Here is a 23,979-nt window from a genome sequence, read left to right as displayed (position 1 = left end):
ATTATACTATGCCATTGGAACTTCTGACATAATATGACAGAATACATAAAAAGCGCAAAGACAAGGATAGGCATCCGAGGCCCAAAACTGACAAAGCCTCTTCTAGGCCAGTTGCTGGTTCTCTGGTTTTCAGCGAGGTGCCTTCGCAGCCCCTGACTACTGCTTCTGTAGAACCACAGGCCGGCTCTGACTCCCATGTGGAGATGGCTGGGCCTTCAGATGCTAATGTTATTCAGCCTACCAAAACTAACCCTTCAGAGGGATCCGGAGTAGCTGAGCTGCCCGCAGTTTCAGAGGGTGTTTTCATACCTACTCAGTTAAGCATTAAACCCTCTGCTAAGTCTAAACCAGCTTTAAAATCAAAGAAACCAATACAGCATTCTCCAGCACAGGCCTCCATGCCTAAGAAACAAATGCTCAAAATGGCCGAAGACCTAATCACTCTGATCAGGGGGTCCCATCCTCCTCCTGATAAAAGGCCTAGACAGGATGCAGACTGACTCATCCGACCAGGTGTCCATTTCTTCAGATTCATCCTCAGACCTAGGATATTCTTTACCCCCTTATGAGGATTCTAATGCTAAGGAGTCAATTCCATCAGCCTCTCCACCTGAGGACTACTCCTTTGGGGAAACCTTGCATACCATGAGGGAGCATTTCCATTGGGAAGGCCAGGATTACTCAGAATCCAAGAAAAGGCTCAGAGACTTACTTTTATTACCTCAACACAGACCCCTTGCTATTCTGCCAGTGTTAGATATTGTGGATGATGTGTATACTGAATCCAGCTTAAATCCTGATTCCTTACCTCCAGCCCCAGTTAAACCTGACTGGTACTAGAGAGTCCCTGACTCTCTCAAATTTCTGTACAAAAGCCCTGTTGCTGACCCTGAAACTATATTTCTCAAGGACCAAAAGGGGTTAAGGCCTCATCAGCCAAGAATCCAGTTCCCTCTTACAGAGATTCCAGAACATTAGACAGATGGGGAAAGAAAGTATATATGTCTGCAACTTTAGCAATGGAAGCCTTAAATTGCCGGTTTCACATGCTAAAATATCAGCAACTTTTACTGTCTTAGTTGAAACAAAAAATGCTTCCAGATTCAGATCCTCCTACTTTTAAAGAGATGCAGGATTTATTGCATGCAGCTGAACGGGTGGGAAAACATACTTTGCAGTGTGGTTTTGATTCTTTAGAGGCCTCCTGTAGAGCAGCAGTTACAGGCTCTGTCATTAGAAGACATGCTTGGTTAAAAGAACATACGTTACCAGATGATGTTAAAGCTAAATTATTGGATGCACCTTTGCAGCAGGATGTGTTGTTTGGAGTTAAGGCAGAAGAGGTATTAAAGAAAATGGAGGATAAGGCAAAATCTATGCAAACGGTGAAGGATTTCTTACAGGTTCAACCTCCTAGATGTAGCAGAAATTGGCCAACTAAGAATTGGTCCTTTCCAGTTACAGACAGACCTCAAAGGGGCAGATAGAGACATCCAAGAGGTAGAGGTCAACCACAAGGAACTTGCAGGCCTTGACAATGGGTTGCATCAGGCCAGAAAGAAGGGGAAGACAGGCCCCAACCATATAAAAAGCAGCCCCAATGACTTCCCACTACAGCTGCCAAACCACTCTCTTTTGGAGCCCCCTTGGGAGGAAAACTGCCACTTTTCTATCACAATTGGCATATATCACCAAAGACAAATGGGTTCTCAACATTGTATTTCAAGGTTACAGGTTCCACTTTCACACACTGCCATGGTTAAAAGGAATGCCAAATCAGCCACCAAATCAATGGGCAGAGGCTCAAAAACAAATTACAGCACTCATGGATATGAGAGCTATTCAAAAGGTACCACCACAGGAGCAAGGACAAGGATTTTACTCAAGACTTTCTGGTTCCCAGAAAGGACAAAGCCTGGAGGCCCATTCTGGATCTTTCTTCTCTAAACACTTAACTGGATGTTCCGAATTTCAAAATGTTGACACTACAGCAGCTTCTTCCCATGCTGGGCAAGAAAGCTTGGCTCTTGACATTGGACCTCAAGGAGGCATACCTGCATGTCCTTATCAGACAAAACTGCAGAAGATACCTCAGATTCATAGCTGGTTCAATGCACTATCAATTCTCTGCACTGCCCTTTGGCTTATCTACTACACCCAGGGTCTTCACAAAGTGCCTGGCACCAGTAATTGCATTTTGCAGACAGAAAGGAATTCAAATGTATCTGTACCCGGAAAGTTAAGTTGCCTGGGGTACACAGTAAACAAAAAGAAAACAAAACTAGTGCCCTCACAAGAGATAATATTCCTGGGTGCCAGCTTGAACACAACGGCCCAGATGGCTTATCTCACGCCAGACAAGCAAGGACAACTGACTCAATACTTTCAATTGATGGCAACAAATACCCAACTCCCTGCAAGAAAAATTCTGCAGGCCTTGGGTTACATGGCATCTTGCATACTACTAATTCCATATGCCAGACTGCATATGAGGAAACTACAATGGTACCTAAAGAATGTATGGTCTCAACACTGTCAAAGTTTGGAAACTATACCACTAATTCCTTGCCTTCAACAGGAGTTTCAATGGTGGGCTCAAGCTTGTCACCTCAACAAGGGACAGCCTTTTACTCAAACCACCGCCAGCAAACACTGGCAACAGATGCATCGGATTACGCCTGGGGAGCACACATGGCAGGCAACTGTATTCAGGGCAAGTGGCCCGCAGAACAAAGGCATCTTCACATCAATCAAAAAGAGATGCTAGCTGTACAAAATGCCCTTATAGCTTTCAAGGACCTGCTGCATCCAGGGCAACAGCTACTAAAGACAGAGAACATTACAGTTATGTGGTACATAAACAAGCAAGGTGGCACTCACTCCTACCCCCTCTGCAGGCAAGCCATGACCTTGTGGAACACGGCTCTAAACTATCAAGTTCATTTGTAAGCACAATTCCTGCCTGGAGAGAAAAACACACTGGCAGACGACTTGAGCAGAAATATCATGGAATCCCACGAATGGGAATTGAATCCACAAATATTCACAATGATAACACAGAAATGGTGGAGCCCGGATATAGATCTGTTTGCATCCCCAATGAACTGCCAGCTACAGAAATTCTGCACAAGGAGTTACCATCCACAAGCATGGAAAGTGGATGCCCTCTCATTCAGCTGGAAAAACCTACAAGTATACGCTTTCCCACCACTACCTCTCCTGCCAAAGGTACTCATAAAAACCAGGCAAGAAGAGCCAAAGATGATCCTGATTGCACCAGACTGGCCACGCCAGCACTGGTACTCAATCTTAAAGAACTTAGCACAAGGACCACCCTGGATTTTGCCTCAAATCCCACATCTGCTGACTCAGCACAACAATCAGATACTACACAGCCAGCTAAAGACCTTTTAAACCTAGCTGCATGGAAAATTCCGTAGTCAAGCAAGCAGTGCCGCTCTCCAAAGCTGTTATGGATGTCATTCTGGAGGCCAGAAGGCCTAGTACCAGGAAAGCCTATTTGGATAAATGGAAGAGATTCTGTGCCTGGAACCAAGCTCACAGCCTTGACCCTCATGTCCCAAACATTCCTCAGATACCACAATATTTAACTGAGATGCTGGACAAAGGCCTCTCCTTCTCATCCATCAAGATCCATGCCTCTGCCATCTCTGCTCATTACAACACAGATCCACCAATTTTCTCTAATCCTTTGCTAAGACAGTACCTCAGAGGGGCTAAAAACATAAGACCGCCCCGTAGAGCACCTACTCCAACTTGGGACCTCAACTTTGTTTTGTAAAAATTAACTTTACCTCCTTTTGAGCCAGCTAACACAGCAGAATTAAAATATATCTCTTGGAAAACTGCTCTGCTCCTGGCAATAACATCCGCACGAAGAGTTTCAGAATTACAGGCACTAATGGCAGTGGAACCTTTCCTCATTTTCCACCAGGACAGGGTGTCTTTAAGAACTAACCCTACGTTTATGCCAAAGGGTGGTATCCAGTGTGGCTCTAAACCAAACTATTCCTTTGCCAACTTTTTATCCAAAACCACAGAATAAAGGGGAGAGACTACTGCATTCCTTTGACATTCACAGGCAGTTACGCTTCTACTTGGACAAAACTAAAGCTTTCAGGAAATCTGAGCAATTATTGGTAGCATATGCTGCAGGAGCACAGGGAAGAGCCATTTCAAAACAGACTATTTCAAAATGGATAGGACATTGTATACGTTTCTGCTGTACACACCATGGGAAACCTGTACCTAGCAGCATTAGATCTCACTCCACTAGGGCAACAGCCACTTCAACTGCCTACCTCAGAGGAGTACCTACCAAGGATATTTTGGAAGCGGTAACTTGGAGTTCTGTACATACCTTCACCAAGCATTACCATCTTCCTCTGTACTCTAAATCCAGAGCTGGTTTCACCACTGCAGTGCTGCAGGGCCTTATAGCCACCCCTAATGCCTTACAGAACCAGCCACCCTACCTCTTGTTTGGGATTCTACCCAAGTGTAATGACTGCAGCCATGTAACACGATGAACATAGTACAGTTTTGTACCTACCATAAATGTAGATGTTGGAGTGTATATACTGCTGCAGTCCAGGTTACCCTCCTTCTCCTCTTACTTGCTGGTACGTACCTATGTCTTCTAGCCTGTACTACCTATGAGGAGTATTTGCTGGTAGCTGAAAGTTATTGTTTGCTTTTCTTATGTATGTTTTATTAGCAATTTGAATTGCCTACCTATTTGGGGGCACCTGACATCTGGGGCAAGAAAAACTGAAGAAAATGGTGTCTGCTGCATCTTGTATACCCCTGCCGCACTGACGTCGGGGAGGAGGCGACGGCAACCAACGCCGGGCCAAGACTTTGGAACTCAGGCCGACTGGGGAACCACCTGAAAGCAGGATAATCCAAGTGTAATGACTGCAGCAGTGTATACACTCTAACATCTACATTTATGGTAGATACAAAACTATACTTTTCATATCCTGCACATTTGAATTTCTCATTGCTGCATTTAATTTCTTCATCCATTCAGCATCTTTATGTTCCACAGGATCTTCATCATTTTTCTTCAAAATGTGTCCATTTTTTTTTCTTTTTCCTGTGGTGTTTCCATTCCTTTGCTTCGTTTCCCAGTTTTCTATAAAACATTTGTGGGTCATCAATGAATTACTTATGTTATGCAGATAAATACAAAGAAAAAGCACATCTAAGTTTTTTTGTCTTTGCTGATATTTTTAGTTTATTATTTACAGTAAAGTACCACAGATCCTGGTCTGTTCTGATACTGTGTTGCTTTTACCATATCTTTCTATTTTTGTTGATCTGTTACTTTTTCTGTATTCTTCTAATGTGACATTTGTCTTAATTGCTTTGTTTTCTCTCTCTGCTGCTTTCATTATGTCATTTTGTTTATTCCCTTCCTCTTAATGCTCTGTAATTTTATGGTAAAATTTGTTATTAAATTAGCTGTGCTGTAATATATCCTGTTTACTTCTGTTATCACATGAATTACTGTTAATAGCCTTGATTACTGTATTTGTCTGTTTTATCAGACTTCTAATAATTTGTCTTCTTTGTGTAATTTTTTCTTCTATCCCTGTTGTGTACCTCTCTATTAAATCAAGTAACTCTTCCCTTAGATCATTTTCTTCTAAATTGAGGGCACATTCTTTGCTCTCGGTTTCCTGCAGGCATTCTACAGAATGTTCCAGAATGTCTTTCTATGACATTTCCTCTGCAGCTGCATCCGGTGTCATACATTGCCCTTTCATATGGGAATTCATCGGTCCCTCACTCTCTAAAGTTGCCTGCGTCAGAGTTGCCACTGTTTCCTGCTCCTTCCTTTGCAACTTCAGATGAATTTTTGTACTTTGTTTCCTGTTGAAGGCTCCAGGGCATCGTCATGTGGTAAGTGATCAGATGTCTTGTTCCGCTTGTTTCTCTTTAATTTGAGGACTCACTTTTCCATCATGCTGTGGCATTACCTGAGTTGGGTTTTCTACATGCACTAAATTCTTCACTTTACAGGTAATCCATAATTTCAGTTTCTATTTCTTTAACTTCTCCATTGATAATCATCTTTTGTTCTTTTCCCTTTGTTTTCTTATTTTTTGTATTGTGAACTTTTCCATATCCTGGTGCCTTTGCTGCAATATCTTTGGTTCTTTTTTGTATTGATGAATTTTGCTTTCTCTCTTGTATAAATATTGCACCATATTAAATATTTTTTTGTTTCCAATGTCCGTATTTCACCTTCAGATGTCTTCTGCTCCACACCGTTCTTCTAATTTAGAGGGATTCATTATTTTATCATGCTGCAACGTACCTTGTGTTAGACTTTACACAATAAATCCTTCACTTTGCATGTATTCCATAACTTTAGATTTCTTTAACTTATTTACTAATCTTCTGTTCTACATTTCTCCTTTGTGTTATTTTTTATTTTGTGAAATTTTCCATATCTGGATGCTTTTGCCTGTATTTCTTGTGTGTATATATAGCTGTTTGGCTGGCTGGTTATCTACTTGCAATCAACTAAGTACGAGCTGAGTTAAGTGTACTTTGTTCTGCACAGTACTGTATTTTATTAGTTTCATTGAGTATTGTGGTCTCTCTCTCCAGTTTGCCACCCTTCTCTCCCTGTTCTTGTGATGTTAATCGTGGTGGCTTTGGAATTGCCTGCCTTTCCTGTAAATTTGTGTTTGAACACTCCTCCTGGGCCCGTCTCATTTGCTCACTCAACTGAATGCAATGAGGTCATATTTTGATTTCAGACACTCCTACCAGTCCCATCTCTTCAGCTGTATCCACTGTGTACAGAGAGAGCATTTGGGAAGGACAACCCCTGTAGTCTCTTAATCGTGCTGTATTCCATCCCTCTCCACTAAGAAAAATAAATGTGTTTATACTTTATTCAGCTGCTCTTACTGTCTTACTGTAACGGTCTTCTTCCTTCTTTATTACCTTAGTTTGCTGTTCTGTGTGCTTTTAAGTGTTCAAGTACTCTTATTCTGCACTTATTACTGCTTGTTTGAAGCCCGATTAAATGTCTGCTATTGTAAACATTTTAGTTTTGGTTTTAGCACTTGTGCTTCAGGCCAGTTAAGGATTTTGTGGACAAACCCTCATCAACCCTGCTCTCCCCAAGTCCACCAAGTATTCAGAGCACTATGTCTGGGCAAATCCCATCAGTTTCTCCTGCCAGTCTGGTAGACACGGGCATACTGAGACAGTGTAGCAACCGCCTCATGTTCACAGTCACTTTCTCCTAGCACGTATTTTTTTTTTTTTTTTTATTGTACTAGGCTAATGGGCCTGGAGCCTTTACAAGCCTAGCCCATGTGATTACCATGGCATCATGCCACCTGACCTTCGTTCCCAGTGCCTCTGTCGAGTAGAGCCACTGGAGAGATCCCTGGGGTGAATTTTCTATTTCCCATCCACTCATGAAGATTCTTCTACTTGCGAGAGATGCATCTACATCAGTAAGCTGGAATCCATGCTCCCTCACACTACAGTCAGTACTCCTAAGAGGAGATTGCCAGTACAAGCACCACACCACCCATATCAGAGCCACACACCCACCTATGCAGGAGTCCTCAACAAACACTTACCTAAACAAGAGTCCCCCAAAACACACTCCCACACACAATGCCAATCACATTGCATAAAGTAGTCGACACACCAGTGTCTCACAAACACAGCTCTGTAGGCATAACAATAAACCAATGCAGCCCATAAGGCACAGTAAACCAAACATACTAATCATTTGTGACTCATTAGTGAGACAAACTGTTCCCCTCACCAGGCTCAACAAGAAAAATGTCACGTTCAGGTGTTTGTCAGGCGCTAGAATCCACCACCTCATACACGCACTTAAGTCTCTCCACAACGGGTACAAATATGACACTCTCATTGTCCATGTTGGTGTGAATGACTTGAGTCATACCTCCTTGGACTATATGAAGAGAGACCTGATTGAGCTCTCGGAATATGTGCTCCAGGCAGGTGTGACTGTAGCCACGAGCAGCATCCTTCCTTCACCAAGAATGATGCCACAATACCAACAAATTATTGACTTCAATTGACTTGGTTTTTGGTGTCTTTTAAAGGGAATCCAGTATCTGCCTGGGATGACATGGTTGATAGGCCTCGTTGCATTGCAAGAGATGGTCTCCACCTGTCACCCCTGGGGTTCCGGATCTTGGCCAGGACTCTTGCCGCCTCAATTGTGCCTTTTTAGGCCATATTCCAAAAACAAATCTTCCAACATGAAAGATCTGTCAAAAAGCAAATTGAAGCTTATGCTGCTAAATGCTAGGAGCCTTAATCTGAAAATGCACTCACTGGAGGCTCTACTCACATTGGAAGATGCCGATATCTGTGCAGTCACAGAAACTTGGCTCAGGGCTGCGGAGAGCACCCCTACCTTACCAGGCCATACCTCATTCCACACTTTCTGACCCCAAAATGAGGTTAGAAAGACTAAGGATGGTGGAGTCTCTATCTTTATTAAAAACAAGTAATCCTCCATCAAAGGTCCCTGATTTTGGTGTGGAATTTCAGCATTTTAAAACCTGGATAATGACTGATTAAAAGATTTACTTAACTGTACCTATCTGGAATGATACAGAAGCAGCACAGATACAAACGGATACAGAAAATGGACAGGGAAGGATGGGCCCAGAAAATATGAATTCAGAGACTTTTTCTAAACTAGAAAAGCAACTGAAATGCATGCAGGGTCTCTACTGGGGAACACATTTATTGACAACAAAGCATAGATAAGAGACTACCCAGGGGACTTAGATTGAACAAAATACCAATGTGGAAAAGTATGGATCATTCACTTTATAAGGAATGGGAAGATATTTTAGAGGATGCTGGCTACAAACGTATTCATCTGCTAGTAAGGAACAGCCTTAGTGTGCAGGAAGCTAGAAAGGCTGATATCACATCTTTAAAAACATTAGAAAATGAGAACCACAGCGACCTAGATGCTAAATTTGAGATGCTTAAAGAAAGAGTGAAAGGGTATGAGCAGTCCATTAAAAGAAAGGTACAACAATAACAGGAGAACCAACAACAGACAAGGTTTTAGTTATAACGGGGGATATAAGAGAAAGTATAACCGGGCCAGCAGACCTCAATGGGATTTTCCCAGGGGAGATCCTCGCACAATACAGGACCACCAGGAGGCTGCCCCCCGACATCTCATTCACCACCATCCCCATCAGCTATCAGCACTCCGCAGAAGCCTTTGACATCACAGAAGGATTAGGACAGGGAACATAAGCCACAGAGGCAACCAAAATTGACAGAGTTCTAAAGGACAATTTACAGGATGACCGGGACCACAGACAATCCAGCTACCAGGAGCAGCAACACCTTCACAGAGACCAGTTTCTTCAGGAAGACAAATATCGACACCACAGACATCCACCACCACCACACCAATACCAAAGCCAGTACCAGAACAAGACCGGCGACCACCACCAGAGCTTGTCCCTCTTACCAGGTTCCCCCCTACCACAGTGAGGAATACTGCTACAACCCACAGAGATTCCAGAAAGCAGAGGAGGAATTCCAGAGGTCTCAGACTCTGTCCACAATCCCCCAGGGAGACAGGAGAGCCAAACAGTGGACGGGTGAGGGAAATACAATACCTGGGCAATCCCGACTGGAACCCAGGCTCTGACGGAGGAACCAGCCACAATAACAGGTCCCACAATAACAGGTGCTCATCTTATTTGGAACCACTCTGTTAAAGCACTGACTGAAGATGAAAAGTGTGTTGTCCAAAGGACTTATTTTTGTACCAAGCTGCAGGAGTGAGGTTGCTCAGGTACTGATAGACCTTTAAAATGTTTGTGAGGAAGCTCAACTTAAGGGTACAGTACTGTGGCAAAATTAATGACATTGAAAATAAGCCTATTGAAGCTGTAAAAAGGTCTAGCAGCTATTGTCCACCACTCCATCAAACATTAGCTGCTTTCGAAGTGAAATGCGAGATGAATATCAGGAAACTACTTAAACCTCCTAAGAAAAAACAACACAGGGAGAAAAACATTGATCGAGCTAGTCAATGATCAATCCAGCCGTGTAATGAAGGCAGACAAGGGAGGAAGTATACTTGTGACTGATACCACTAGCTACAACCAAAAGGTAGAGAACATGCTGGAGGATAACAGATTTTGAGTTATTTACCATGGATGACCTAAAAAGAGCATATGATTTATGGAACACTAATCTCACCACATTATGGGAAGAAAAATTTATTACTGAAAATCTTTATAATTTATGGAGCCCATGCCCACGTTTACCTTACTTTATTTTTTTGGGATACCAAAGCCACACAAGAACAGAGAAGACCCACCTTATAGACTGGTGGTAGCAAGTGGAGGTTCCCTTACTGAAGCCACAGCCATTTACCTGGATTACTTGCTGAAACCTTTAGCAGAAAAGAATAAGTCATACATAAGGGATTCAATGGATATTTTGAGGAAAATGAAAAACATTACACTGCAAGCTGACAGTATTTTAACTATTGATGTGGAAGCCTTGTACACGGTGCTCCCTTACAATTACTGTCTAACAGCAGCTATGGAGTCTTTTAAGAAGCATAAGGTTCACAGGCACAACTGCAAAAGTTAAGCAAACTCAATCTTGTACTGTACTTCAGTTTATTTACTTTCAATGGCAAACACTACAAACAAAAAAACTGGTATAGCAATGGGGGCTGCCATGGCTCCCAGCATAGCTAACATAGCCCTGGGCAAGTGGCAGGAGGATTTTGTGTTTAAACACAGACAGCATGCAGCATATCGCCTGCTATTTATGTTTTATTGATGACATCTTTATTGTGTGGGAAGGTGACACCTTGCAGCTTTGAGATTTTATCACTTACCTCAATCAAACCACCGCCTTCCTGAAGTTTACCTCTTCCCATATCTGTACTCCAATCACTTTCTTTGATATGCAGATTTCCAAGGACTCAAACAATAACAGAATTGACACTGATCTATTCAGAAAACCAATGAGGGTTAACTTATTACTCCACAGTAAAAGTCTACATCGTACAAAAACCAAGTATAATGTAGTGAAGTCCCAGGGCTATAGATTAGCTAGAATTACCACAGAAATTGATCAGTTTTTGAGAAACCTGAACAACTTAGAGAATGATTTTCTAGTGAGAGGCTATGAAAGTCAGATGTTAAAGCATATCCTGGAACCCATTATAGAACTGAAAAGGACTAAAGCACCTTCACTCTACTCCCCAGTAGAAAAATGTTAAGTAATCCCACAGAGAATAACAAATGCAAAAATAGCTGCATCCTGACCCTACACTTTGGATTATCACAGTATCAAAAATGTTGTTGAAGAAAACTGGGCCATTGTCACCGGAAACCTGTTTCTGATTAACATCTTAGGTGAAGCTCCATCCTTTGTTTATAGGAAGGCCAAGAACATTAGACGTTTTGTTGAATTTAAACCTAGACCGTATGAGAGAAACACTAAAAGATGTGAAGCTAATTGTATATTTTGTATATTTATACAGCAATGTATTTATACAGCAATGTGATAGTTTGTATTGCCCTTATTTATTTAAAGAAAATGATTAAAAACAGTGCAGGGGGTGACTAACGCTAAAGTAATTTACAGAGCATAGTGCAATGAATGTGATGCATTCTATGTGACCAAGACTGTAAATAAACTTATGTGTAGGATTTCATGTCATCTGTCAGAAATCCGCTCTGGATGTAAAAGTAATGCACTAGCCAAACACCTTTCTCTTCATAAAAGACATAGGTTTTAAATTCCAGATCCTGAATTGCATTGACATGGGTGATCTTGAAGGAGACATCCTGAATATTCTGGAGAAACATGCTCATGGCAGTTGAAGCTGAACTCTCTTAGGAAGCCTGGACTACACTACTACTGTTCAATTAAAAGTGTACTGGAACTTAGAAAATTGCCACATTGTTTACATGACTAATTTTATTTTATTCTACCAGTTGATTTTAAATACCATGTTAAATCAATTTTAATTGAAGTGTATATTTTGTTTCCATCATACATTTTTTCTTTCTTCTATTTCCACTTTATTCAAAATGATGTGTAATAACAATGCTAATTATACAGTAATAATTTTATAGATAGTTTTTAGGGTTCTTGTACACAGACCTGAATAAGTCTAGAAGGATGAAAGTGATCTTGGTTAACAATAGGTTATGAAAATAGCATGATTTTTACTATTGATTTTTTTACATGCAAAAGTGTATATGTATATATTTGTAGATTGCCAAATGGACTAAGGTATATTGTCTTGGATAAAATCACACTTAATAATCTGGTTAAATAAGAGGTACCACATCATTATAAATTTTATTTCAAGTACATAAGGGTTATATTATTACGGCAGCTACTACGTAGGACAGGACCAGCTTGAATGTCACACTGATGGGGATGTGAATTTAACGTGACCAATAACACTTTGTTTTACAGCACAATAAACCAATCCCTTGCCTGATAAAATGTGTGTGTGTGTGTATATATATATATATATATATATATATATATATATATATATATATATATATATATATATATCCCCTACTAAATACCAAACGTGCACATTCCCGATGCCCAAAATACTGAGACCAAAGATCCGAAGCACCAAAAATAACAGCAAAATTCAAAATCGTGAAAAGTATACCAAACCTACAGTACACACACACATTCACACGCCCTCCCCAGAACACAAACAAACCTACACTACAGATAAGCAGGGGGGGCAAGCCCTCCTGCACCCCCCCATGTGGGGGGCTTTGCCTCCACACCCGCTACTTAAATATTCTAACTCAAAGGTCGCACTACACAGGTACACATGAAAAAAACACCGCACACCACCATTCCCCTCGCGCGCACACATCACATACACAACACACACACTACAACCCCTAACCAAGACACACACACAAATACTTACCCTACCTTCCACCTACCCATTCACAAACCGCAACACCACAACCACAAATTTCAACATTTCTGATAATCGGGATTTTGAAACTCGCGCTTCTGATCTTTCAGTATTGTGGGGTTTCGGCACTCTGGTCTTGATAGTTTGAAATTCGGGATTTCAGTCTTTCGAGATTGTGTAGTGTTCCCATGTATGTGTGTGTGTATGCATGTATATGTGTGTGCGTATGTATATATATATATATATATATATATATATATATATATATATATATATATATATATATATATAAAGCTTGAGGAAACTATTATTCTGTTTTTGTTTTACTTGGCTCGCTTGTCTGTGTACTTAAAAAAAAAAAACAAGGTTTTCGACTGGAAACAGACCGCCTGCCTTGCTTGGGTTACTTTTGAATAGTTTGTAATTCTGTACAATATTTCAAATTATGTAGTTATTTTTTTTTTTACTTGAGTTTAAGTTAGCTACTTCTATTATTTGATCTGATTTAATATACAGTGATTAACTAGGGATATATGGACTGAAAATCTTCCACACACAAGTTTCTTGCACTGTTTTAGCTTTTTGGTTTACCAGCATGATGCACTGGAATTACTCCAGGTGCAACTGACAGTTGGCAAGACACCCATCCAAGTTATAGCCAGCTCTAGACCCTCCATGTCTCGAGGCACACACTTTTCTCCTACCTGGACGTACTGGACTCCATCAAGGTACCCCTTATCACCCTGATCTTTGGTGACTTCAACTACTCCACCATAGACTGGGGTGAACTATTCCTGCACTAATGCACTCGGCCAACAATTCCTTGACTTCATCTCCTGTAAAGCACTAGAACTGCTGGTCTCATCCCCCACAAGGGGAGATGATGTACTCGACTTGGTTCTCAACAGCATGGATGACCACTGCACCACTCCCATGGTATGCTCTTTCCTGGTGAGATCAGTCTCATTTGAAGTTTCTATGCCACCCAACCCCTCCCCAGCCATACCCAGGCCAAAAAACTTCTCAAAAGCTGACTACACCCTCCTAAGGGTGGGTATCGGCAGTTTCACACCACTGCCCCCCCTCTGATGCAGATGGCTATGCTGAACAGTACACCAGTGCAGTATACAAGCACCTGTACAGCTGCATGGACTCAGCCATACCCAACAGAACTAAAACCTGCTCCTCAAGGAAACGCACACCTGTCTGGTGGACATCCTTTATCAATGGGCTTTACAACAAAAGGAAGAAACTGATTCCAAATAGGAAAATCTTCCTCCTCTGCCTCAACAAGCAAATTAGATCATTAGTGAGAAACTCCAAAGCCAGTTATGAGTTGAAAGTAGCCTCTGAAACAAAGGGAAACTGCAAGTCCTTCCATTACATTAGGAACCTCCATGGCAAAGCCCAAGTTTGTTCTGAATTAGTACATAATGGTACTTACAGTGATCCTGCCGACTTAGCCAACCTACTAGCTGATGAGCTCAGTACAAACTTCACCCCCTTATTGCCCACCAAAGGCCCAGTTGACATCCCCAATACTTGTCCCACACCTCACATCTCCATAGGTCATGTTAAAGGTCCTATCCAAGGCAAAGAAAAGAGCTTCCATGGGACCTGATAATATCTCTGTGCAGAATAAAGACTATCTCCAGCAAGTATTAGCTTCACCACTGAGCAACCTCTTCAACCACAGCCTAATTACAGGCTTCATTCCAGCAGAGTGGAGAACTGCCATTGTCATTCCCTTGCACATAGGTGATGCCACTACTGACCCAGGAAACTATCACCCCATTAGCTTGAGAAGTCTGATCTGTAAAACCATGGAGCATGTTATTATTATGGATCTTATAAACAAGGACATAGGCACTCTCCAAACACTCAAATCCACCCAGTTCAGATTTGCCAGGGGGCAGATCTTGCCTATTGAACATAGCTGATTTCTTTGTGACTGTCACCAAGGCCCTAGATGAGGGAAAGTGCATACAGCTTACCTTGACCTGGCCAAGGCCTTTGACACAACCCCCGACTCTGGCATCATTGAAAAGCTAATACAACTTGGTGTTAATTCAGGTCTCAGATGGGTGGCCAGCTGGCTCACAGGGCCCACACGGTCAAAATAGGTGCCAGCATCTCTGACAGCAGACCTGTCACCAGTGGTGTTCCCAGGGATCTGCTCTGGTTCATAGGTGTGTACTAGGCTAATGGCACTGGAGCCTTTACAAGCCTAGCCCATAGGATTACCTTGGCATTGTGCCACCTGACCTTAGTTCCCAATGCATCTGTCGAGTAGAGCCACTGGAGTGATCCTGGGGTGAATTTTTATTTCCCATCCACTCCAAGATTTCTCTTGGAGGGCCAGTGAGGTGCTCTGCTTAACATGTATGGGAAGTCTATTCCATAGCATGGGCAGTCTCTGGGTTATGAACCTGTCCCTCCAGCTTGTTCTGTTGATTGTGGTAATGAGGTTGAGGTCTCTGGAGTATGTAGTGCAGAGGGATTGGGATTTCTTTAAATGTAGCATTTCTAACAGAACTGGGTCGGACATGGCTTTGCAAGTCAAGCCGAGATCACCTCTAAGTAGGCGATATGAGACAGAAAATAGTGGGGAGTTTTCTTTGAGTCTGTCTATATAGGACACGTGTTTAAGGCCTAGGATCCTCTTTTTGTTGGGTACCTTTTGTGGCCTCTCCAGTTGTTGCAGGTGTCTAGTGAGGTACATGCCAAAGGGGGCATTGTACTCTGGTTTAATAAGGTAAGAGTAGAGGGAGACAATAATCTCTTTTTTCGTGGATGCAAAACCCTTAGTAGTGAGATGTGCCACATAGAAGGACTTTCTGAACACTGGCAATGTGGTGGTCAAAAGAGAGGTTGCTGTCAACCTGTGTTCCCAGATCTCTTATGACGCCTTCTGTGTTCAGTGGACTACCATCAATGTAGTAATTCATGGGACCTGGGTTTTTCTCAAAGGGGATGACACATTTTTTGGCATTGAGCTTAAGGCCATGGTTTTGACACCAGTCATCGGTCTCAGTGAGGCCTTTCTGTAGGATGTCAACATCACTCGGGGAGTTAATTATGTCTCCCAACTTGCAATTGTCTGTGAACTTTATTCGCCAGCATCCATTAGTGTTGGTCTGGACTTCAGAGAAGTAGATTCCAAACAGGAGAGGACCCTGGACTGAACCCTGTGGGACTCCATTCATGACTAGACCGCAGTCTGACTTGGAGTCAGCTACTTTTACACTCTGGGTTCTATCTGTGAGCCAGTTTGCAACCCACCTGGTGATGTAGGGGTTGATGCATAGCTTAGTGACTTTTTCTATGATTCCCGAGTGGGGAATGGTATCAAAGGCCTCGGCCAGAGCAAAGTAGGCTGTATGAGCCACCTTGCCTTCATTCACAGCTCTGGTGACTCAAATAAGTCGACCAGGTTGAGCAGGCATGATCCTATCCTTCACGTAACCAAACTGTGTGGGATCCAGACTTTGGAGATTTCCTATATCCTTGTTTATTAGGTCCATGGTGATGGGTTCCATAGCTTTGCATATCAGACTTGTCAGGCTAATGGATGATGGTTCCCAGGGTCTGTAGTCTCTCCTCCTTTGTGGAGAAGGATGACTGTAGCAGTGTGCCATTCTGTAGGGACACAGCCTGAGGTGAGGCTGTGATTGAACAGGGCAGACAGGTGACGTGCCAGTTCACTCTGTAGTTTATGTAGAACACAGCCAAGGGATATTGTCAAGTCCCATAGAAGCTGTATTCTTGGCCTTGGACAGTGCTGTTTTAACCTGTACAGCAGTAATACTGGTTGCCTGACAATCTGGTGGTGTGATTGGTCCTTTGAGGGGGGAAAGTTGGCACTGAATCTCTCTGCCAGTATATTGGCAATATCTGTTGGCTCGGTATAGGAGGTTCCATTGTGCAACAGCTCTGAGCAAATCTGGGTGTTGCCATGGAGCTTCTTTACATAACCATAGAAGGCCTTGTGGTTGTCTTTACTATCTGCTGCAATTCTGTTTTCATAGCTAGGAGGATTTGATGAGGGATCTCAACTTTTTGTTGAGGCTGATAAGGAAGTTTTTCCAGTCTTGGGACATCACCTTATTTCAGATCAGTTTCCTCCTCCTGTTGTAGAGTTTGACAGGGGACCAACAGACTGGCTTACTTTTTTTTGGAGAAGAGCATCGTGGTTCTATTGGGTATGGCAAGATCCATGTATTTGTGTACGTGTTCGTACAGGGTATTAGTGTGTGATTCGGCGGTCATGCAGCTATTCTCCAGTTGCATATGTGCTGTGAAGTTAGCCACCTCTGTTTTTAGGAGCCTAAAGTTAGCTTTGGAGAAGTTTTTCTTGGTGGTTACCGTTGTGGGGGGGGGGTGCAATGTGGATTTCCAAGGTGATTAGTTTGTGGTCTGATCAAACCAGGGAGGAGTTGGTATTGGTATAGAGCAACGGTCACCCATATTAGTAGTGACTGGGTCAAGGATGTTGCTACCTCTAGTGTGGGTAAAAACGAGCTCGTCCAATGCATTGGAATTAATGGATTCCAAGAAATGTTGGGCAAGTGTTATTGGTACACTAGTAGTTTTCCCAGTTAATGGAGGGGTAGTTGATGTCACTCTGAGTGTTAGGTTGGACCTTAATATTCTCCGTGGTGCTTAGGAAAGTAGAGTGCGAGTCTTGGATCATGGTTTGGTACCTATAGCAGGCTATGACCTGAATCTCTGTCTTACTTCAGGTGCAGCTAACATTGGGTATCTCTGATGCATTATGTTGGGCTAACAGTCTGGAAGTGTGCGTATCCTGTATGAATATGGAAACACCACCACCTTTAGAGCTTCGGTCCAAGTTCTGGGGCCGAAGGGTGTAGAATGAGTTATAGCCTGGTAGTGCAGGGGGTGCTTTCTGCTGCCTTGAACTAGGTCGCTGTTAAAGCACAAATGTTGATCTCCATTTTAAGGAGTACTTCGAGTGAGTGCATTTTGAGATTTAGACTTCTAGCGTTGAGCAGTATGACCCTCGGATTGAATTTGTTTTTAGCTGTTATGGTGGTGATTTGGTCTTATAGAGCACTCCCTAAAAAGGCACTATATGGGTGGCAAGAGCCTTGGCCAGTATCCAGAAGCCCAGGGGTGACAGATGCAGGCCATCTCTGGCAAAGCATCGAGGTCTGCCAATCATGTCATCCCAGGCATACTGATGCTGGATCCCTTTAGAATGACCCCTAATGTTTGACATCTACTTCTCAGAGGTCCAAGCAAAGACCAAGGGACTGTGGCTGACCAGGTTTGTAGATGACTGTAAGTTGGGTGCTATCATTGACTCCCCCAAATAACATACTGCAAGAGGGTTTCGCAGCTACAAATAACTGGTGCCAAAGTTATGCCCTTATGTTTAAAAAAAAAAAAAAAAAATCATACCATTCAGCAAAAAACATGGCCCCTACTGATTACCATATCAACAGCAACCCCCTAAGCACAGAACCCATGGTGAGAGACCTGGGTACTCAAGTTGACAACAATCTGTTATTTGATCGTCATGTGGAGGCAGTGGTCAGAAAAGCCTTTTACTTGGTTTATCTCCCAAGTAAAGGGATTGCATCCAGAAAAAAAGGTTACCTTTCTGTATTCTTCCCTCATTAGACCTGTAGTTGAGTATAACACCCCATTTGGTACGTACTTCTCCCAACACCTGCACCAACTTGGCAGATCACGGAAATACCTCACAAAGAGACTCCATGGCCTGCAACACTTGTGTTATGTGGGCAGGCTCAAATCGCTGTTACTTTACCTCTGAGCAATATGTATGATACAGAGTAATCTGTCTCGCCTGCAGTGCACTTATATAGCCAAACTGGAAGCAAAGCTCTCTTCACCCAAGACTGGACTAGACAGTCAAGAGGAGAAGGTGAACACTTGTGCCACACCACACTCATCACATAGTCCCTCAAAACCTACACCACCAAAACACACACATTCCTGAAGGCTATCAATAAAAATCTGCCCAAGCAACAGAGACCTGAAAAGCAAGCAACCTCCACCCCCCCTAACACAACCCAAATGACGCGTAGACCACAAACTCAGTATGGCACTCAACCACAGCCAATAAGGCATAACAACGTACCCAACACTCTTCACAGGTGACTCTGTAGCCAGGCACACTGATGTTCCACTCACCAGGCTAAACAAGGAGGAAGTTGTCAGCTGCCAGGATCCGCCACTTAACACACGCACTCAGGTCACTCCACAACAAGTACAAATATGACTGTCATTGTCCATGTTGGTGTGAATGACCCGAGATGTACCTTCCTGGACTACATGACAAGAAACATGGAAGAGCTCTCTGATCTTGTAGCCCAGGCAGGTATGACCCTAGCCCTCAGTAGCTTTCTGCCATCACCCAGAATGATGCCACAGTACAAGGACAAAATGATTTGACTTCAACAATTGGCTAAGCTTCTGGTGTCATTCTAGGGGGATCCAGTATCTGTCTGCCTGGAATGACATGATTGACAGACCATGATGCTTTGCCAGAGATGGCCTACACCTATTGCTCTTGGGATTCTGTATACTAGATAAGACTCTTACCACCCATATAGTGCCTTTTTTAGGCAAGGCTCAAATGACAAATTCACCACCGTAACGGGTACAAGCAAGCAAAATCTGAGGGTAATACTATTCAGTGCTAGAAGTCTAATCCTCAAAATGCACTCACTCGAGGCACTCCTTAAAATGGAGAACATCAGCATCTGTGCAGTGACAGAGACCTGGTTCACTGCTCCAGAGAGCACCCCTGCGTTACCAGGCTATAATTTATACCACACCTTTCGGCCACCAGTGATTTTAACTACCCTGCCATTAACTGGGAAAAATACTCATGTCCCAACACCTTTGCGCAACGGTTCTTGGAATTCATAAATTCCAATGCCCTGGATCAACTAATCCATAGTCCCACCAGGGGCTCCAGTATCCTAGACCTGGTCATTACCAACATGGCAAATCAATGTTCCATACCTATGGTCACCCCCTCGTTAGTCAGGTCTGACCATAAGCTAATCACCCTTAACATCCACATCCCACCCTCCCCCAGTAAAGAAACCTCCATAAAAAACTTCTCCAAAGCCAACTTCATGCTACTCAAGTCAGAAGTGACAAACTTCATGACACCCATGCAGACAGGAACTGAAAGTTCAACTGCTGAATCCTACACTAAGGCACTGTACAAGCACATCCACTCATGCATGAATCGTGCCATCCCAAATAGAACCAAAATGCTCTCATCCAAAAAGGAAGCCAATCTGGTGGTCCCCTGCCATAAACAAACTTTACAACAAAAGGAAGAAACTTTTGCAGAAAAGAGGAAAATCCCAGGATGCAAAAACTCCCTTACTAGCCTCAGTAAGAAACTGAGATGCCTCATAAAATCCTCCAAAGCTAGTTATGAAAATAAAATTGCCAAAGATTCCAAAGACAACCACAAAGCATTCTATAACTATGTCAAGAATCTAAATGGCAATGCTCAGATCTGCTCTGAGCTAAAACAGAATGGCAATAAATATACTGATCCAAAGGATATTGCCAATATCCTGGCAGATCGATTCAGTGCCAACTTCACCCCTCTCACCCCCTAAATGGCCCATCTCAATACTGGAAGATTGCCAAATTCCAGTAATAACGGCCACACAGGTACAAAACGCACTCTCTAAAGCCAAGAATACAGCATCCATGGGACCAGATGACATCCCGGGCTGTGTACTACATGAATTACAATATGAACTGGCACCTCACCTAAGTGTCATGTTTAACCATAGCCTCACCTCAGGTTTCGTGCCCACTGAGTGGCGCAGAGCTACAGTTATCCCAATCCACAAGGGGGGATCCACCTTGGATCCCGGAAACTACCGTCCCATCAGTCTAACAAGCCGTATCTGCAAGGCCATGGAGCGTATTATCATGGAACTTATAAACAAAGACATTGGCAACCTTCAAACACTGGACCCCACCCAGTTTGGGTTTGTGAAGGGCCGATCTTGTCTCCTGAACCTGATTGACTTCTTTGAATCAGTCTCCAGAGCCATGGACAAGGGTAAGGTGGTCCACACAGCCTATCTAGACCTTGCCAAGGCCTTTGACACCATCCCCCACTCTGGAATCATAGATAAACTTACTAAGTTGGGTATTAATCCCTATGTCACCCAATGGTTTGCTAAATGGCTTACTGATAGAACCCACACTGTAAAAGTAGCCAACTCCAAATCCAGCTCCAGACAAGTGACAAGTGGAGTACCTCAGGGTTCAGTCCTGGGGCGCTCTTGTTTGACATCTACTTCTCTGAAGTACAGGTCAACACTAAGGGACTCTGGCTAACAAAGTTTGCAGATGACTGCAAACTGGGAGCCATTCTTGAATCCCCAAATGATGTGGATACTCTACAAAAGGGCCTTACAGAAACAGATGCTTGGTGCCAGAGCCATGGGCTCAAGCTCAATGCCAAGAAATGTATTGTTATCCCCCTTGGGAAAAAACATGTATCCATGAATTACCATATAGGTGGCAGTACACTAAACACAGAAAGTGTGATAAGAGACTTAGGGACACAGGTGGACAGTGGTCTCACCTTCGATAACCACATTGCCACAACAGTCAGGAAATCCTTCTGTGTGGCACACCTCATCATGAAGGGCTTTTCATCCAGAAAAAAGGAGGTCATTGTCCCACTGTACTCATCCCTCATTAGACCCATTATAGAATACAACGCCCCATTTGGTATGTACCTCTCAAGACATCTGCAACAACTGGAAAGGCCTCAGAAATACCTCACTAAAAGAATCACAGGCCTAAAGCAGATGCCCTACGCTGACCACCTTAAAAAACTCCAGCTATACTCTGTCGCATATCGTCTACTCAGAGGCGATCTCTGCTTAACATACAAGGCCATGTCAAACCCAGAGCTATTGGACATGCTACACTTAAATCCTAATCCCTCAGAGCTACACGCTCCAAGATCTAAACCTTGTCATCACAATAAACAAAACATGCTGGAGGGATAGGTTCCTGACCCAGAGACTCCCCAGACTCTGCAATAGATTGCCCATACATGTCAAGCAGAGTGCCTCTTTGGACCTCTTCAAGAGGAACCTTGACGATTGGATGGGAGAAAGGAAATTCACCCCAGGGATCACGTCAGTCGCCCTGCTAGACAGGGGTCCAGGAAAGTAAATAATGTGGGAAGAAATAGCCAGGGAATTGTTATGGCTAGGCTTGTATAGGCCCTAGGGCTGATAGCCTAGTACCAACCTATAAACCTATAACCTGGACTGAAACACTAAAGGCGGAGGCATGTCTATATTCATTAAGGATATCCACACCTCCAGGCTAGTTGCTGCGCATAATGCATCCGAGATTATCCAAGTACAACTAACTGAGCAAGACCGCAATCCAAATTGTAACTTGTTACAGATCCCCCAGCACGCCTCAGGATTCCCATTCCTCATTTCTTGATGCACTGGAAAATATTAGGGTACAACCCAACACTGTAATAATGGGCGATTTTTAACTACCCCACCATTAACTGGGAAAACTACTCATGTACCAATACATTTGCTCAGCGTTTTCTGGAATTCATAAATTCCTGCGCCTTGGATCTTCCTATACACACCCCCACCAGGAGCAGCAATATCCTAGACCTGGTCCTCACCAACATAGGTGACAAGTGTTCCACACCAGAGGTCAATTCCTCATTGGTCAGATATGATCACAAGCTAATCACCCTAGACATCCACATCCCATCCCATCCCCACCCCCCATTAAGGCAACCACTGTAAAAAAATTTCTCCAAAGCCAACTTCACGCTTCCTAAGACAGAAGTGGCAAACTTCACGACACCCATGCAGATGGACAGTAGAGGTACGACTGCTGAATCCTACACAATTACACTTTATAAGCACTTACACGAGTGCATGGATCATGCTATCCTCAACAGAACCAAGATGCTATCCTCCAAAAAAAAAAAAAAAGCCAATCTGGTGGTCCCCTGCCATAAAACTCTACAACATAAAGAAACTGTTGCAAAAAGAGTAAAATTCCATGACTGGAGGAACTCCCATGTCAGCCTCAGTAAGAAGCTGAGATCCCTCATAAAATCTTCCAAAGCTAGTTGCAATATCAAAATTGCCACTGATTCTAAGGACAACCACAAAGCATTCTATGGCTATGTCAAGAATCTCAATGGCAACACTCGGATCTGCTCTGAGTTACCGCACAATGGCACTAAATATGCAGAACCAACTGATATTGCCAACATCCTGTCAAATAGGTTCAGTGCTAACTTTACCCCCCCTCTCACCCCCTAAAGGGCCCATCTCTGTACCGGAAGAATGCAAAGTTCTTGCAGTCATGGCTGCACAGGTAAAAACCACATTCTCCAAAGCCAAGAACACAGCATCCATGGGACCTGACAACATCCCAGGCTGTGTTCTACACAAACTACAGAACGAACTGGCACCCCACCTAAGCACCATGTTCAATAATAGCCTCACCTCAGGCTTTGTGCCCACTGAATGCCACACAGTGACTGTTATCCCACTCCACAAAGGGGGAGCCACCATGGACCCCAAGAACTACTGCCCCATTAGCCTGATGGCCTGGTCTACAAGGCCATGGAACGTATCATCATGGAGCTTATAAGACATTGGTAATCTCCAAACTCTGGACCCCACCCAGTTCGGGTTTGTAAAAGGAAGATCATATCTCCTAAATCTGACGGACTTCTTTGAAGCGGTCATCAAAGCAGTAGATGACGCTAAGGTGGTTCAGACAGCCAATTTAGATCTCGCCAAGGCTTTTGACACCATCCGCCACTCTGGAATTATAGATAAACTCACTAAAGTAGGTATAAATTCCTATGTCACAAGATGGGTTGCCAACTGGCTCACTGACAACTCACACTGTGAAAGTAGCAGACTCCAAATCTGACT

At 43.2% G+C, this 23,979-nt stretch overlaps 1 protein-coding gene across 1 annotated transcript in view; it reads left to right on the top strand.

The window, feature by feature from the left end:
• The window catches only part of ZNF76 (zinc finger protein 76), an 870,184-nt gene that overhangs the window by 136,821 nt on the left and 709,384 nt on the right, over window positions 1–23,979 (top strand). The gene's annotated exons all lie outside the window — the stretch shown is intronic.

Source organism: Protopterus annectens, chromosome 7.part0 (genome assembly GCF_019279795.1).
Source record: "Protopterus annectens isolate FY-2018-M chromosome 7.part0, PAN1.0, whole genome shotgun sequence".
Classification (NCBI taxonomy): Eukaryota; Metazoa; Chordata; order Ceratodontiformes; family Protopteridae; genus Protopterus; species Protopterus annectens.
This window is presented reverse-complemented; position numbering and strand designations above follow the sequence as displayed.